Here is an 18690-nt window from a genome sequence, read left to right on the forward strand (position 1 = left end):
TTTGAAGCCTACCCTGCTTACCGGGCAAAAGGCAGTACATACCCCGGGAGCAGTGTTAAGGACCAACCTAGGGTGTAGAGGAGTCGGGATTGATATCAATGGGATAAGCTTCTTAGCAGATCTTATCGTCATTTAGTCGCAAGGCCTAGAAGTAATTCTCGGTATGGATTGATTGGCCAAATACCAGAGCATCTTGTATTGTGCCAACATGGCTATTACCATGACAAGTGACCAAGGGGTCAAAGTCAAGTATGTCCCTGAGCCAGTATCCACTCGAATACGGCAGGTTAATAGCTTGTCGGGAGAATAGTTGGACTGAGTATTGATAGGCTGTGAGTACCAGGACATCTTTCCTGACGATCCACCAGGGATGCCTCCCAACCGAGACATCGAGTTCATCATTGAACTCATGCCCGGATCGAGGCCTATCTATAAGAGGCCTCATAGGATGGGATCGAAAAGCTAGCAGAGCTAAAGAAGCAGCTGGATGAGCAACTTAGGAAACGATTCATTCGTCCGAGTGCATCACCTAGGGGATCACCCATTCTGTTCGTGTCTAAAAAGGATGGGACTATCAGACTGTGCGTCGATTACCGTTCTCTCAATGAGGTCACGATTAAGAACAAGTACCCACTCCCCAAGATTGAAGACTTGTTTGACCTGTTAAATGGAGCCAAGGTATTTTCCGAGATCGATCTCCGACCTGGATATTACCAGCTGAAGATCCGACCTAAAGACATACCCAAGACTGCGTTCGTGACCCGGTATGGTCTAACGAGTGCACTGACCATGTCTGAGCATATGTTATATTGCATGCTAGTAGAGAAAATAATTCCGTTGCATGTGTTCATAAGTATCGGTAAATCATTGAAGTGATGTTACCGATGGCTCCTCCAGAGCACTTGCATTTTAAGCATGATCCTACCACCTAAGAGGGTCACGTTAATATGATGTTGACAAGTAGCGCTAGAATGGTAGTAGCATGAGCATGATGATGGTATAATTCAAAGGTTTATGAAAACCCCGTCGGGTGCCACTAATGCCCGAGGGTGATGATGAGTTAGGTGGCCACTTTTGGTGAAATGGTGCACCGGGTATTTGTGTGAGTATGGTTTTGGAAATGGGAATAGATTTACGATGTGTCGACCGTCCCAACTCTACATGTACAACCGCGTTACACCTTTATGGAACGGGGCTTTGTTGATTACTCTTGTCGGTGCTAGCAAAGAGCCAAGTTACTATTGGCGGGAGTGAGGTGTGGGCACTCTCGTTATGGTGTCGTGCCAGGTAAGGCCACTATGCCGTTTTTATGTGTTCCAGGCACACTGTTGGTCCCCGCGTGGTTGATACCGTCTAGGGTAGGTGCTCCTAAGACGTACAACATGTGGTCTGGGTATCAATCGAGTGGACCTCTTTGTCTAGTATCGTCCAGGGAAAGGCATTGATCGGGTACTTACCTCGGGTATATAATATACCGCGAGTCATGGATGACACGTGAGTTTCTAGGATCTCGTGGGTCCAGCGTACTACCTCTGCAGAGTGTAAAACTATTCGAATAGCCATGTCCACTGTCAAGGACAGTTGGGAAATCCTTCTTAAACTACGTCTAGTCGTTTCCGCATAAACCAAGTGTGTGTTTGAGTGTGTGGTAAAAAGGTGTTTATATGAAACAGTTGATATGACCAAGTTTGGTGACTTGGCATATAGGGTGAACCCGGAGAGTTTAGCCCTTGAGAGATATGTTGATATCTGTAACATGTTCTTCTATTTAACATTTAACTTATGTTGCACATCCGCGATCATGTTTATTTACAACCAAGATGTTATCCACCAAAGATGCATATTACTTGTTATTCTTCACTTGCGTTGTTCATATAATGTGCTGTTTGCGAGTACTTTCAAAAGTACTCATTAGCTTGCCACTTGTTATATTATTGTCTAGGCATGGAAGGACCGGAGTTTGGAGAAGAGTACGTCTTCGGAGACGGCCCTGCGAACTAGGATGCTTCCAAGTCAGAATGCCTGTTGGTGTAGGCTGATGGCATGGGCACCCTTTGAGCCCTAAGATTTCCGCTACTAGTTGTATCCATGTGATTTGTCCTTATAGGACCTACCTTGTGAAGTTGACCATTTGGTCACGTGATGTAATAATTCGGTACTTGGATGTAAAACTCTCAATATTCCGTATATGTGTGTTCAGTGAGCATTGATCTGTGGGAACACTGAGCACGTTCTTTCGGCGGTCTCGACTCGTAAGTCGGGGTCACCACAGGAACACCGTACTGTTAGAGCGGGTCGAGGAAACATTTCGTCATGATGCTCAACTCAAACCTACACATACCAAATCCTTCAACTGAGGAACATGAGTGACATGAGGACTTTCACGTTTGAAAGTTCCGACCATTGCGGCGCCGCACACCACCGTTCCGACAGTTTCACAGATTTCACGTTCGCCATCGTTACCGTTACTTCCATACTATTTTGCTAATAAATACTTTGCTGCAGATATTAAGTCTTTCAGGTGTGGTTGAATTGACAATTCAGCTGCTAATACTCGAGAATATTCTTTGGCTCCCCTTGAGTCGAATCAATAAATTTGGGTTGAGTACTCTACCCTTGAAAACTTTTGTGATCCCCTATATTTGTGGGTTATCAACAGCGCCCGTCAAGTTCAGGTCTTTCATTTCCTCAATTGCATGTTGATGAATTTGATTTGTACTATTTGAAGACTTTCTCTGAATTCCTCACCTAAAATTATTCACCTAACTTATTCATCACCTGCTTATCATTTTACACGACATGTGCAAACAGAATACTTCAACTCACTCTGAGAACTTAGCTACACTCGCTTTTGCATATCTGTTTAACTACTATTTCCGCTGCACTCATTTAATAACTCGGGACTTTCCGCACTAGGAATTTCCATAGTGATGAATTTGTAAAAATCGCCTATTCACCCCCCTCTAGTCGATATAACGCACTTTCAATTTGTATCAGAGCAAGGTACTCCATTGTTCTGTGTGATTTTGGTGTATCCGCCTAGAGTTATAGTTATGTCGATCGTATGTATGATCAAGGTTATTGCGGGTTGTCCTAACTTTGAAGGAAAGGATTTCCCCTACTGGAAGAAAAAGATATGAATGAACCTTGAAGCAAGTGACAACGATCTTTGGTATATTGTGGAAAATGTTGTTCCCTCTGTCATTTCAACTATTACGACCGCTGATGTGAAGAGATTCAAGCAACTAGATTCTCAAGAAAAGAATATCATCTGTGGCCATGTGAGAAAATGTCAGTATGGCAGAGTGAGTACTTTGGGCTCTACGAAGCTTATCTTGGAAAGACTTTCCAAGGTCAATGGTAGTCTCCACACAGCGTGACTCTTGAGTTGATGTTCTTCGCAATCTCTTCAACCGCTTCAAAGGAGTTGATCATGAAAGCTACCAAGATGCCTTTGATCGCTTCACTGACATCTCCAATGAGCGTCAAGCTCTTGGAGCCGGATACATCACTCACCATGAAGTTGTGAAGAAGCTGCTATGATCGATTGATCCATCATTTGACACAGTCGTACTAATGATTCAAGAAGAAGAGACTACAAGATGCTTGATCCTGCTGATATACATGAGAGACTCAATACTCATGAATCCCAACAAGAAGAGAAGAGAGACCTTGATGGACCAAGCTATTGAAGACATCGTGCACCGAAGGCAAAGGTTGTTTCCTCATCTAATGAAGAAGAATCTAATTACAGTCTTGGTGATCCAGAAGAACTTGGTCAGGAACTTGCTATGCTGGTGAGGAAATTCCAGAAGTTCTCAAGGCGTGGCCAGTTCGGAAAGTCTTCAAGAAGAGACATGAGGAAATCAAATCTTCACCTGAGGACTACAAGAAAAGAACCTGCCATAAATGCAAGAAATTTGGCCACTACATTGCTGATTGTCCTTGTTGGGTGAAGGAATCAAGGAAGAAGAAGTACAAGGATGACAGTTCTGACAACTCAAAGAAAAAGAGGAAATCTTCAAGGTCCTGATCGCAGAAGAAGACCAGTTTCACAAAGGCTCGAGCACTCATTGGCAAGGAAATGAATTCTGAAGAAGAATCTGGGGAATATGATGAAGAGGAAGGTTCTGATGTGGAGTCAGAGTCTAGTGTGGCAAGTCTAGCTCTAGCTACCACATTCGTCAACGAGTCCATCTTGAACCTTGAAGAAAATGACAACGTGCACAACACTCATGACTATGATGATGACTTTGACATCACCTATATCTTCATGGCAAAAGGTTCAAAGGTACCGAGGCACACATCCTCTTCTGATTCTAGTGACTGTGAACCTGATAATTATCAAAAACCCAGTTACTATAAACTTGCGAACATTGCCACTAAGCGACAAAGTGCTATTGGAAAGCTTCAGAAACTGCTAGACAAAAGCGATGACCTATTGAACGATGAAATGAATCATACTCAAATCCTCACTGAAGATGTTCAAACTCTTCAATCTAGATTTGACAGTCTTCAAGAATGTTACGGTACAATCTTGGCTGATCACGAGAATCTTTCCTATGAATTTCCTCAAAGGAAGCTAGATCTTGAGAAGGTGAAAATGTCTCATGATGATCTTCGAATGGAAAATTATTCATTTCTTGCTCAACATATTAGTACCTCTCAGGAATATTTCATTCCACCATGTCTGAACTGCATTGAACGTGAAATTGCTAATTCTTCACCTGAAACTTCAAATGCTTCTATCGCTACAAATTGTTCAACTGTTCCTATGGTAACCAATTCGTCACCTGAGGAAACCACAAATGTTACTCATGAAAATGCAGGGTAGAAGGAATTGTATGTGATAGGCATATACAAAAGTCTCAAAGGGCATCAAACCCTTTGCGATGTGCTCAAAAAGTAGATTATGAACAGGATCCAGAGGAAAGAGGGTATTACCTTTGAGAGGAAACTGAATGTCGATTGGTCATACTAGAAACCTGAGCAGTACCCCAAAACCTCATGGGTTGCTGCAAAAGGACCTCATGTTGATCCATCCACCCTAATCGGCTTTGCGTGTGAAATGTCTTATTCCTGTGATGAGTCACTTGACTCTAAGTATTAACTTTTAAAAAATCAAGTTGGTGAAGTATTTCCTAGACATGTTTGAACTAACTTCAGGAATGGACCACCCCTGAGGAAAATCTGGGTCCCCAGAAGCATCTTGGAAAATCTTCAGGTGAATGTCCTCATGACACCACCAGTGAAGAACAGGAACCCCATATCAAATTCCTCAGGTGGACCAAAGTCTTCACGAGGATCAAGTTCCTCAAATGTTCAAAACTATGCTTATACTCACACTAATGCTTTTGATATGCCGGGAAACTACAAGTGACATGAATATGTGCACTATTCCTCAAATCACTATGTTCATAAGTCCTGAAAGAATTTCTCTACCTATTCATTTCAGTACTCTAACCCCCCTCCTTTTAAAATAAGTGTATTAGCTTCAATTCCTTAATTCTCATATCGTGCTCGCAAGATGATGAACCCTTTACGACCTCTTAAAATGTGGGTGCTGAAGAAATCGAACTAATCACTTCTGGAGGCTAGGTCTCGAGATGAAAGTCATCATCTCGAGAATTGGTTGTAGACGTGAGGAAATTGCATGATAGGACGCAACCTAAAGTATGATGAAAGGATCTATCATTTCACACGTCCTCATTATGTCCTCAAATTTAATTTATGTGATGAAATTCAAGTATGATGAAATTGATATCATATTCTTCAATCTGAAGCATATGAGATGGTAAGAAATACTAATTCATCTGCAGGATGACAAACCCAAGACCACAGAGTGGGTTCTTGACATTGGGTGTACAAATCATATGAATGGTGAAAAAGCTTATTGATGAATATCCCACTGAGTCCATCACCACTGAAGGATATCACCTACGCTGACAAAGGTGAAAGCAAGGTATTGGGACTTGGTAAATTGGCTATCTCTAAGGATCGGGACATGGACAAAGTCATTCTTGTCGAATCCCTTGGGTTTAACCCCATGTCAGTCTCAATGCTTGGTGATCATGATATGATTGTCACCTTTACAAAATATAGATGTGTAGTCGTCATGTAACCTCACAAATCCAAAGTCTTCGAAGGCTTTAGGAGAGGAGTCTTCTATATTGTTGATTTCTCTACATGTCCTCAACCAACAACGTGTCCACTAGCAAAAACATCAGAGGGGTGGCTACGGCATCGATGACTTGATCATGCGGGCATGAGGAATTTGCAGGCACTGGCAAAGAATAAGTACATCATTGGCATCGAAACCGTCAAATTCCTCAAGGACTACCTCTGCGGGGCTTGTGAGTCTGGAAAGATGACCAGATGCAAACACCCCTCGAAGACTATCATGACTACTACTTGTCCTTTTGAATTGCTTCACATGGACCTCTTTGGACCTACTCATTATGCTACACTAAGCAATGCTGCATCTCAATATGGCTTTGTCATCGTTGATGATTATTCTCGTTATACTTGGGTGCATATAATCCTTCTCAAAAATGAAGTGCAATTAGTCTTCAAACGATTTCCCTCAAGGGCCTCGATGAACTTTGGCGTCAATATCAAACACATCAGGAGTGACAATGGGACAGAATTATAGAATACAAGCCTTGATGATTATCTTGATGAACTTGGTATTACGGACGAACTGAGTGCAAGAACATGACTCTGGTTGAAATGGAATAGACTATGCCTGAAGAATATCACACTCCTCATCGTTTTTGGCCTGAGGCAATCAACACTGCTTGCCACATCATCAACAGGGAATATCTTCACAAATTCCTCAAGAAGATTTCATACAAACTCCTCATCAATAAGAAAATCAATGTAAGTTACTTCAAAGTCTTCAGTGCAAGATACTGGATTAGAGATCCTCGCCATATCTCAAAATTGGCACTAAAAGCACTTGAGGGTTTTATGACCGGTTACGGAAAGGACTCACACACCTACAGAGACATCAACACCTATCGCAACAAGGTTGTTCAAACTGTAAATGTGCGGTTCGATGAAACTAATGGCTCGCAAAGTGGGCAACTGCCTCTTGTGCCAGATAAATTGACTCTCGAGGAAGCTATTAAGCACAAGCCTATTGAATATATCATTCCTACTGAGGAACAACCTCCTGTTGAAGAAGTTGTCCCCAACAAAGATGAAATTCAAGCGGGTGCACCTGAGGAAAATGCTCCAGATCAAATTCTTCACCCAACCAAAGTCTTCAACCTACGCATCCAAGGATTGCAAATGAAGTGGAATTTGAGAAAAGAGTCGATAACATCAATGTGCCAGGTCCCCTCACTCGCTCAAAAGTTTCACATTTGATTAACTTTTGTGGGCATTTATCCTATGTGTGTAACACAGAACCTTGAAAAGTTGATGAAGCCTTCATGGAACGTGACTGGATTAAACCATGCAAGATGAACATCTTCAATTCAAGCTGAATGATGTCTGGGAACTCATGAAAAGACGTAATCCTCGCAAGCACAATATCATCGGCACCAAGTGGATCTACCAAAACAAGCAAGATGAGGATGGTCAGGTTCTGAGGAATAAGGCACGACTTGTAGCCCAAGGCTATGCACAAGTTGAAGGAATTGACTTCGATGAAACTTTTGCACGTGTTGCTAGACTTGAAGCTATTCGTATATTTTTTTCTTATGCTAATCATCACAATATTACATTGTATGAAATGTATGTAAAAAGTACATTTCTCAATGGTAAGCTTGAGGAAGAAGTCTATGTTTCTCATCCGCGAGGTTTTGAAGATCCGAAGCATCCAAAGAAAGTTTTCAAACTCAAAAAGGCTCTTTATGGCCTCAAGCAAGCCCCACGGGCATGGTATGATACATTGAAGGAATTCCTAGTGAAGAAAGAATTCAAACCCGGTTCACTCAATCCCACTATTTTCACAAAATCCTATGATAATGAACTGTTTGTATGCCAAATATAGTTGGATGATATCCTCTTTGGCTGTACTGATAAATGTTAAAGGGATGAATTTTCCTATATGATGGGTGAAGAATATCAAATGTCCATGATGGGGGGCTTAAATTCTTCCTAGGGCTTCAAATTCGTCAACAACGCAATGGCATCTTCATCTCTCAAGAGAAATACCTCAAGGATGTCCTGAAGAAATTCGGAATGAATGAATCCAAAGGCGTCAAAATTCCCATGCCTACCAATGGTCACCTCTCCACTAACAAAACAAGTACAGATTTCGATCAGCAGGTATATGACTCTATGATTGGCTCTTTATTGTACCTATGTGCATCTAGGCCAGACATTATGCTTAGTGTTTGCATGTGTGCACGTTTCCAAGAAAACCGAAGGAATCACACCATAAGGCTGTGAAACATATTCTTCGATATCTAGCTCATACACCAACACATGGATTATGGTATCCTAAGGGCTCAAATCTTCACCTCATTGGATATTCTGATTCTGATTATGCTGGTGACCGTGTGGATCGCAAGTCAACGTCAGGCACATGTCATTTCCTTGGACGATCCTTAGTCTATTGGTCATCACAGAAGAAGAACTGCGTATCACTCTCCATTCCAGAAGCTCAATACATTGATGCTGGATCTTGCTGTGCTCAACTATCGTGGATGAAGCAAACCTTCAAGGACTACAACATCAACATGAAGAATGTGCCCCTCTACTGCGACAATGAGAGTGCAACCAAGATTTCTTACAATCGAGTATCTGCGATTGATGAAGGCACTCGGCCCCTTGATGGCCAATTTTGCAAAGCAGCATCATACTCCAGAAATGATGACACTTCATCACAAGAACAACCAAGCCCAACTGCACAACGCGTGATGACTAACCGTGAGCTCCTGCTAAGTCTTAATGAGAAGGTTTATCGCAACCAGAAATGGGTCAAGCGTCAGGTTGGAGAAATTGTGAAAGACCTCAACGCAACCAGGAATGCAGTGAAGAAAAATCACTATTATATTCATGAGATCTTTGATCGCACATAGGCCATTCTGTCTCACCGCAAGACCTCAGAGGAACTCTCTGAAATGGAGTTCCAGCAAGACTTTGACTGGTCCTGGCCTCCAAAGAAGAAGTTCAAGAAGATCTCATTTTCTTCAACGCGCACCACCAACGAAGCTGAAGACCTTGATGACACTGCTGCAATGGCCGACCCCAACGATCCTCCTCCAACACAGAAGTGAATTTCTTCAAGGATGTTAGTCCTTAGTTTTTGTCCCTTTTATTCACTTAATGACAAAGGGGGAGAAATCTGAGTTTGTCTTCAAGCAGGTCTACTTTATGGACTATTATAAACTTTATTAAGTTACAAACTCTCATTCTTCTAAAGTTTTTGTTGTAATGAGTTGTAACTTAAGCCCGGTGGTGGTCTGACACTTTTCAACATTTTTACTCGCATGCTTATTCCTGAAGTTGATTAGATGCATGCATGCTGAAATTCGTCAGACACCATTTTTCATCATGCATTTCAAATGCCTCATACTATATGTTAAATACATGCATGAATTACAAGATATAGGGGAATATATGCATGATATAAATCATCAATGTACATTTGTAGTCCAAAGCAAATTCCTCAAACATGCAAATCTTCAAGGGGAGTTTCTCTATATCTTGCAATCAAATTCCTCAAATTCTATACTTACACTTCATATTTTTATCCCCGTTGAAAACTTAAACTATTTTTGATCAACCACCAAAAATGTGACGATTGTGAGTACATCTAGTGCCCCTTAGTGATTTTGGAGGATTGAAAACGTATAGGTTAAGAGACTGATATGTTTGTGAGTGTACACGGGCTCTATAAGTCACTGAGGTGTTTGAGTTATTCGAAGAATATCGACCCCAAAAATGTATGTCTTCGGGTAAAGACTTTGGTCTTTCCTTGAAGACTTTGATAGCGAAGAAATTGCTATTCCTCATGAAGACAACGAAGATGAGGAATTCGGTGTGTCCCGAAGAAAATGCTCTGAAGACTTTGAAGCTTGAAGATTTACTCTTTCTATTTCATTTTCTTCATTCTTGAGTCATAGGATCACCGTACTATTGAAGGGGGTCGAGGTAATACTAAGGATAGGTTTCCTCATGATGCTCAACTCAAACTTACGCATACCAAATCGTCAAGTGAGGCACATGAGGACTTTCATGGTTGAAAGTTCTGACCGTTGTCGCGCCGTGCGGCACCTGTTCCCAATCCTATCCACACAACGATCATATCATTGGGGGCAATAATGTCATATCATGTCGGAATGCTCCTAGGCAATAAATAGCCGCCCCCCACAACCACTAGCTGGTTGGCTGCTCCGAGATAAACTGACACTTATTATTTTGATCAACCCAATTCCTGAAGGATTTTGACCGAAAATCATCAAGTGAGGAAAAACACCAAACACCCAAACCAAAACCCAAAACCAAAACCGATTAAGCATCACTAAAGAGATTGTTCCTATGTGGAACCGACGCTTGTTACCTTTGAGGACTGTGCATCCTCCTGGCGGTTAGGCGTCATGATCTACTGCATCCAACAGTCAATTGTAGATCGTTGGGTGATCGAGTTTGTGAGGGTTTGGAAGTTTGCCTTGAAGACTTACCACGAGTTTTGGGCGAGGACTGTGTGTCCTTAGCTCAAGGAGACTACAGTAGGGATTGTGTGCACTTTGGTTCGAATACCAAGCCGCTCCAAACCAGATGTACAATTGTCACAGCAGTTGGAACTGGCTCATCAAACTTTTGTCTTCATTGAGATACGTGTTCTATTTCTTCAACTCTTTCATTTCCTGAATTGCATGTTGATGACTTTGATCTGTATTGTCTGAAGAATTTGACAGAAGATTTTCTCTGAATTCCTCACCTCGAATTATTCATCTAAGTTATTCATCACCTGCTTATCCTATTTACGTGACATGTGCAAACCCTATAATCGCTTTTGCATATTTCTTTAAGTACCATTTCCGCTGCACTCAGTTCATGACTCAAGACTTTCCTCACTAGGAATTTCCTCAGTGATGAATTTGTAAAAATAGCCTATTCACCCTCTCTAGTCGATATAACACACTTTCAATCTGCATGCAAGACATACATCAAGTGTTCTCACTAATATTCAGTCCAACATAACTAGATCTCAAAGAGAAAGATTCAATTCATCACAATAAGATAGCATAGGAAGAACACCATATGATACAACTCTATTAACAAAGTGTGTGATACATGAAGATTGTTCCATCTCAAGAACACAAGAGAGAGAGATTGAACACATAGCTACTAGTACATACCCTCTGCCCCGACGTTGAACTACTCCTTCCGTATTGTGGCCTCCGCCAAGATGACAAAGATGGACAACGGAGATGATTTCCCCCCTCCGGTAGTGTACTTGAAAGCCTCCATATGGGTTTTTCGTCAATACAGAGAGTTGCAGCGGCAAAGCAGAAGTTCTTTGTTTATTTTCGAGGGTTTCTATATAGATGGGATTGGTTGGTTTTGGAATCATGCTAAAGGAGCGACATGGGCCCCACAAGGCATCACGGTGCGACAAGGGGGTGGTCGCGCCCTGTTTCTGTGTGGCCCACATGTGGCTCCCCTATGGTGGTTTTTCGCTCCAATATTGCTCATATGTTCCAGAAAAAATCATCAAAAAATTTCAGGCGATTTTGAGAACATTCATTTTCTGCGCAAAAAACAACACCATGGTAATTCTGGTGAAAACTGTGTAAGCCCGGGTTTGTTTTTAACAAATCACAAAAAATGAATCAAAGCCATATAAGAATATTGTAAACATAGGCCAATATGGCATGGATACTTCATAAATTATTGATACGTTGGAGACGTATCACCGTCTTATGTGTTCTTCCGGTGTCATCACTTGAATAATGTTACTTTCAACATTAATGGGTTTACCTGATACTTAATATTTACCTCTGGAGTTGTTAATATTTATAGCACCAAAGCAATATACCTCTTTGATGATATAAAGTCCTTCCCATTTGGAGATAATCTTACGTTCAAAGAATCTAAAACAAGAATTGTACAAAAGAAGTAGGTCACCTACATTGAAGTCCCGTTTTTGGAATCTCTTTTCATGCCATCTTTTAACCTTTTCTTTAAACAACTTGGCATTTTCATAAGCTTGTGTCCTATATTCATATAAGAAACTAATATCAAATAACATCTTTCGACTAGCAAGTTTGAAATCAGTAATTTCCCAATAAGCTTTATGTTCTAACTCAAGAGGTAAATGACATGCTTTTCCATAGACCATTTTACACGGAGACATTCCCATTGGATTTTTATAAGTAGTTATGTAAGCCCATAAAGAATCATCAAGTTTCTTAGACCAATTCTTTCTAGATCTATTAACAGTCTTTTGCAAGATCAATTTTGCAAGACTGAGGATGATATGGTGATGTAGTTCTATGGTTAACATCATATTTAGCTAGAAATTTACAGAAAGCACCATGAATAAAATGTGAACCGCCATTACTGATTAAATATCTAGGGACTCCAAACCTAGGGAAAAACATCTTTAAGCTTTTTAATATAAGTGTTGTGATCAACACTACTAGTTGGAATAACTTCTACCCACTTAGAAACGTAATAAACAAAAACTAAAATATGAGTATACCCATTAGAGGAACGAAAGGTCACATATAATCAAAACCCCGAACATCAAATGGTTATATAAAAAGAATAATTCAAAGGCATTTCCTGAAGTCTATCAATGTTACCATTTCTTTGACATTCATCACAGGAGAGGACATACTTATGAGCATCTTTGAAAGAGTAAGCCAATAAAAACCTGACTGTAGTACCTTGTGTGCAATTCTATACCAGCGTGGTACCCTCCTTAGACCTCAAAATGGCACTTTCGTAGGATATGTTCATGTTCATCCCCGGGCACACATTGTTTAAGAACACCATCTACTCTTTCTTTATGAAGATGTGGGTCATCCCAGAAGTAATGTCTTAAATCATAGAATACCTTTTTGTTTTGTTGGTAGGTCAAACTAGGTGGTATATATTTAGCAACATTGTAATTAGCATAATCTACATACCAAGGAGTACTACAGGAAGCATTTATAACAGCTAATTGCTCATCAGGAAAATTATAGCCAATAGACACTGGATCATCAAAGGCATTTTCCATTCTAGGAAAAATCATCTACTACCGGGTTTTCATCTCCCTTTCTATCAACAATATACAAATCATACTCTTGAAGTTAAAAAACCCACCTAATCAGTCTAGGGTTAGCATCTTTCTTTTCCATAAGGTATTGAATAGCAGCACGATCAATATGATTAATTACTTTGGAATCAACAATATATGGTCTAAACTTATCACATGTGAACACAAGTGCTATAAATTCTTTCTCAGTAGTAGCATAATCTCTTTGGCACTGGCTAGAGTTTTATTAGCCTAATGGATAACATTCAATTTCTTGTCTACACTTGGCCCTAGAAGAGCACCAACAACATAATCACTAGCACCACACATAATTTTGAATGGTAAATTCCAATCAGGTGGTTGAAAAATAGGTGCAGAAATTAAGGTTTTCTTATGTATTTCAAAGGCTTGTACACAATCATCATAAAAACAAATGAATTATCTTTTTGAAGACCATTCATTAATGGTCCACAAATCTTTGAGAAATCTTTCATGAAATGCATATATAAACTATCATGTACAAGAAGGCTTCTTATATCTTTAACATCATTAGGACATGAAATTTTTTCTATTGCATCAACTTTAGCTTTGTCTACCTCAATACCCCGTTCAGAATTTTTTTGCCCAAGTATTATACCTTCATTCACCATAAAGTGGCACTTCTCCCTATTCAAGGCAAGATTAGTTTGCTTGCATCTTTGTAAAATTTGATCAAGGTTCCTCGAGAAATCATCAAAAGAAGTCCCGTGAAAAGAAAAACCATCCATGAGTACCTCAACAATCTTTTCACAAAGAATATAGCACACTCTCGCATTTTGGGTTCCGCAAAACCCTACAAATTTGAACACAGGGACGTGTATGATGATCTCTCCTGGCTCGACCTTACCTATTCTGCTACTCGATGGAAATGGCGAAGGACTCACTCGATGGTGAGGGGAACACAAAACACAACAGTTTACCAAGGTCGGGCCACTGCGAAACGTAAAACCCTACTCCTTATTTTGGTGGATTGCCTCTCGTGGAGGTTGGTGAATGAACTAGTACCACGCTCTCGAGCCTCCGGAGGCCAAGTGGGTAGGTGTGTTGCCCTACGGTTGGAATGAACTCTCCTTGGTCCGTCTATGGACTAAATGAACCCCCTCTCTCAAGTATCCTACTCTCTATAATTATAGTGGAGTCCTGGGTCCTCTTCGCTTATCGTAGGCGGGAAGGGAACCCACAATGGCCAGTTTCGGCAGGGAACAAGGGAACATGCTTCCCCTGTAAAAAGTGGTCTTTGCCTGCAAAGTAGCTGCCAGCGCTACAGGGGTGGGCGCAGGGATGACGCTCGTCCTGCCGGCGGCCGGCCGTGGTCTTGTTGCACCGGAAGGGGAACCTTTGGAAGATTCCATTGGATCCCTGGATAGCTCCCACCTCCTTTGCACTAAAGGGAAACTGTCCCGTCCTGCCATCTACTACCCGTCCGTCCTTCGCTAGCGTCACCTTTGACTCCTGAGGCCCGGCCTTGCCTCCAAATATCCGCCGCTCCGGAGTGGTCCCGAGGAGGCACCCTGCTGGTCTTGATGTCGCTCTTCCTCGCGAGGCTCGGCCCCTCGCAAGGGCCTTGTCCCGTGTGGTGTCGTTCCAGTCGTTCTTGTGTTGATGAAGTGCGCCAGCCCTAGGCCACAGGCTTGCAGGTGTGGCTACCCCCATTCCCAGAACGCCGACACACACATACATCTTTGAAAGGCAGAAGGTGCACCGCATAAACATAGGTTCCAAATGGAAATGTAAAGGTAGTTTTCTATTGGTCTTCCTTTCACACAATTATTGGAGGAAATCCAGAATATCCATCAAGGAAGAAAAACTATGTGTGCTTAGATAATCTTTCTAACATTTGAACAATAGAAGGCAAGGGGTAATGATTATATCTAGCAGCTTTATTTAATTTCCTGAAATCAATTGCCATCCTATGACCAGTTACAACTTTTTGTGCAATAACTCCGTTTTTATCATTAGGAACAACGGTTATACCTCCTTTCTTAGGAACACAATGAACATGACTTACCCGTCTACTATCAGCAATGGTTATACCTCCTCATATTTCAGTTCTTACCACTTCCTTGACGTAGGTTTAGCATCCTATTCCATATTAATCTTGTGCTCACATAGAGTGGGACTAATGCCCTTAAGATCATCAAGAGCATATCCAATAGAAGCTCTGTCCTACTTTAGAGTTTTGAGTAATATCTTTTATTCTTGTTGTGAAAGGTTAGCACTATTCATACCAGGATACATCTTCTTTTCATCAAGATGAGCATATTTCAAAGTGTCGGGTCATTTCTTTAGCTCAAACACGGGATCTCCTTAAATGGAGGAGGATACCCTACAATGTTAACTTGCAAGTTGTATTTAAGAATTGGTGTTTGTCTAAATAAAGTCTCATCTATTTTATTTCTCTCATTCATATGGATATCATTCTCGTGTTCTAGCAAATATTGTTCAAACGGATCAGTAGGAGGCGCAATAATATAAGCAAGACCAATAATTTCATCTTCACTAGAGAATTCTTTCTCATGTGGTTGTCTACCAAAATTAGCAAAATTAAATTCATGAGACACATCACCAAAGCTTACTTTAACCTTCTGTGTAACACAATTAATGTCAGCATTAATAGTATTCAAGAAAGGTCTACCAAATATATTTGGACAAAAATATATTGTTGTGAACCAAGTACTAAGAAACCATAGCAATATTAGGTTCTACATTTATTTGTTCACAAGTTTTAGGTGTCCTAATATAGCTTTTGTTAACCTTAGTTGCAGCTTTAGGATGTTCCTTAATCCTAACAGGAAAAGGTGGTTTCTCAATGTAAGCAGTAGGCACAACTGGATCAACATGGTAAACAATTCTTTCTTCCTTAACTTTAGTGGGTTCCTCTATTAACTTTTCAATAGGGGGTGAAATTTAAGTCAATTATCCTAAGGAATATAAACATGAGTAGCAAATGATTCACAGAAAGAAGCTACTATCTCACAGTCAAGCCCATATTTAATACTAAGCTTATGAAAAGTACTAGTTTCCATAAAAGATTTAACACAATCAAGCTCAAGCTTTATACCTGACTCTTTATCTTTTTCGAGGTCCCAATCTTCAGAGTAGTGTTTAATTCTTTCCATAATTCTGTCTGAATTAAATATTTCTCTTCGTGTAGGAACCAATGGAAGAAGAATCGAGTAATAATTGATCATCAGGAGAAAGCCTAGCATAAAAGGTTTGTATAATCATTTCTTTTGAGATCTCGTGGTTGGGGCAAGTGTGCATCATAGATTTAAGCCTCCCCCAGTCTTGAGGGATGCTTTCTGCTTTATGAGGCCAGAAAATATATAAAAATTTCCAATCACGATGAACTAGATGCATAGGATAAAACTTCTCATAAAATTCCAGCTTCAAGCGATTCCAGTCTCATGATATAATATCATCCAATATACTATACCAAATAATTGATTTTCCCTCCAAATATAAAGGGGAAATATTCTTCTCGACTTTGTCCACGGATAAATTTATAAGCTTAAATAATCCACAAACCTCATCTACATATATCATGTGCGGATCAAGATGATTTGTACCATCTCCTGCATAAGAAGTAACTAGCTGTTTTTTTAACATACCCAAGGAAATCTCATAATAAATATTTTCAAAAAGTTCAATAGGTCAGGGAGCGTCTTTTACCAGTTCCATTCAAGGCAAAGATATCCCGAACAAACCTCTCAAAGAATTACCATCCATAGTGACATGCAACAGTAAATTTTAGCACGTGGCGAATATGTTTCCTTACCAATTTCCACTTACCAAAGGCGCTTCACTCCCCGAACATGGCCCTAGAAAAGAGTCATGATGACCCACAAGTTTAGGGTATCAATCTTAGTCCTTTCTATAAGTAAGAGTGTCGAACCCAATAAGAAGCAGAAGGAAATGATAAGCAGTTTTCAACAAGGTATTCTGTGCAAATGTTGTAAATAAGAGAGATAGATAGTTTTGTAGCAAGACACTTCGTAACAAGTGATGATTAACAATAGTAGGAATCATGAAAAGAGATAGCCCTATCATTTTTGTAGCAAAGGGTGGGCTTGAAGGTACTCGTATATGAAGCAAAGCGCTCCTGAGGACACATCGGAATTCCGGTCTAGTCATGTTCATCACGTTGAGTTGATTCACGTTCATTACTTTGATAATATGCTATCTGGGTGGACCAATAATAAGGTTTTGATATTACTTGATCAAGAAACCGTCTTATGATTACCCCCTCTCGCAAGCATCTGCAACTACAAAAGAAGAATTAAGATAAATCTAACCATAACATGAAACAAGTGGATCCAAATCAGCCCCTTATGAAATAACACAAAAAATTGGGTTTAAGCATCTGTCACACTAGCGACCCATCATCTACTTATGACTCCATAATGCCTTCCCTTTTCCCATAATACTATGAAGTGTTGTGTAGTCAACGTTCACACGACACCACTAAGATAAGCAAAAACAAAAATATCATCAAAATATCAAACGAATACCAACTTCACATGACTCCTTAGAGCCAGACTTGTCGCATGTCCTCGCGAACAAAAGTAACTACTCACAAATAATCACCATTTTCAAGATGAGAGGTATACTAATTATGAATAAGGATCTAAACATATTATCTTTGACCAAGTAAACCAACAACCATCAACTACAAGACGTAATAAACACTACTAGTAACCCACATGCACCAATCCGAGGTTTTAAGACAAATATTCAGTACAAGAGATGAAATAGGGTTTGAGTTGAGATGGTTCTGGTGAAGATGTTGATAAATATTAGTCCTCCCATGAAGGAGGAAGCGTTGGTGATGACGATGCCTTCGACTTCCCCCTCTTGGAAGTTTCCTCGGTAGAATTGCTCTACCGAAGAGCAAAAGGGCCTCTGCCAAGGTTTCCGCCTTGAGACAATGACGCCTCATCCCGAAAGTATCTTATTATTTTTTCTATGTCAAAACCCAACTTCTAGCTAAAGTGGGAGGTCGTAGCACGTGGGAGGTGGCCCAGGCCATCGAGACGCGCCTAGCGGGTGGCCGCATCGCCTTGGATTGGCATCAACAGTTGGGCCCCCTCAAGTATATTTTTTCTCCATAAATTCATATATATTCTACAAAAAGTCCTTATGAATTTTTAGGAGCTTTGTAGTCCCATGAATTTTTTTAGCCTTTTTCTTGGTTTTCAGGTCGAGAATTCAATTTTCCCGCAATTTCCCCCTCTATGTTGTACCTAGTAAATTGAGAGAGAAAGTCATAAGAATTGTATAATAAAGTGGAATAATGATCAAGAATAATATCAATATTTATAGGAAATCAGAATGCAAAATGGATGTATCAAGAAACCAGGACTTAGCATACACCTACATATCCATTTTTTCGAGAGAGAACCACCTATGCTTGTGTTGGGATCAAATGATTCCACTCCAACCAGATG

Source organism: Hordeum vulgare, chromosome 5H (genome assembly GCF_904849725.1).
Source record: "Hordeum vulgare subsp. vulgare chromosome 5H, MorexV3_pseudomolecules_assembly, whole genome shotgun sequence".
NCBI classification, from domain to species: Eukaryota; Viridiplantae; Streptophyta; class Magnoliopsida; order Poales; family Poaceae; genus Hordeum; species Hordeum vulgare.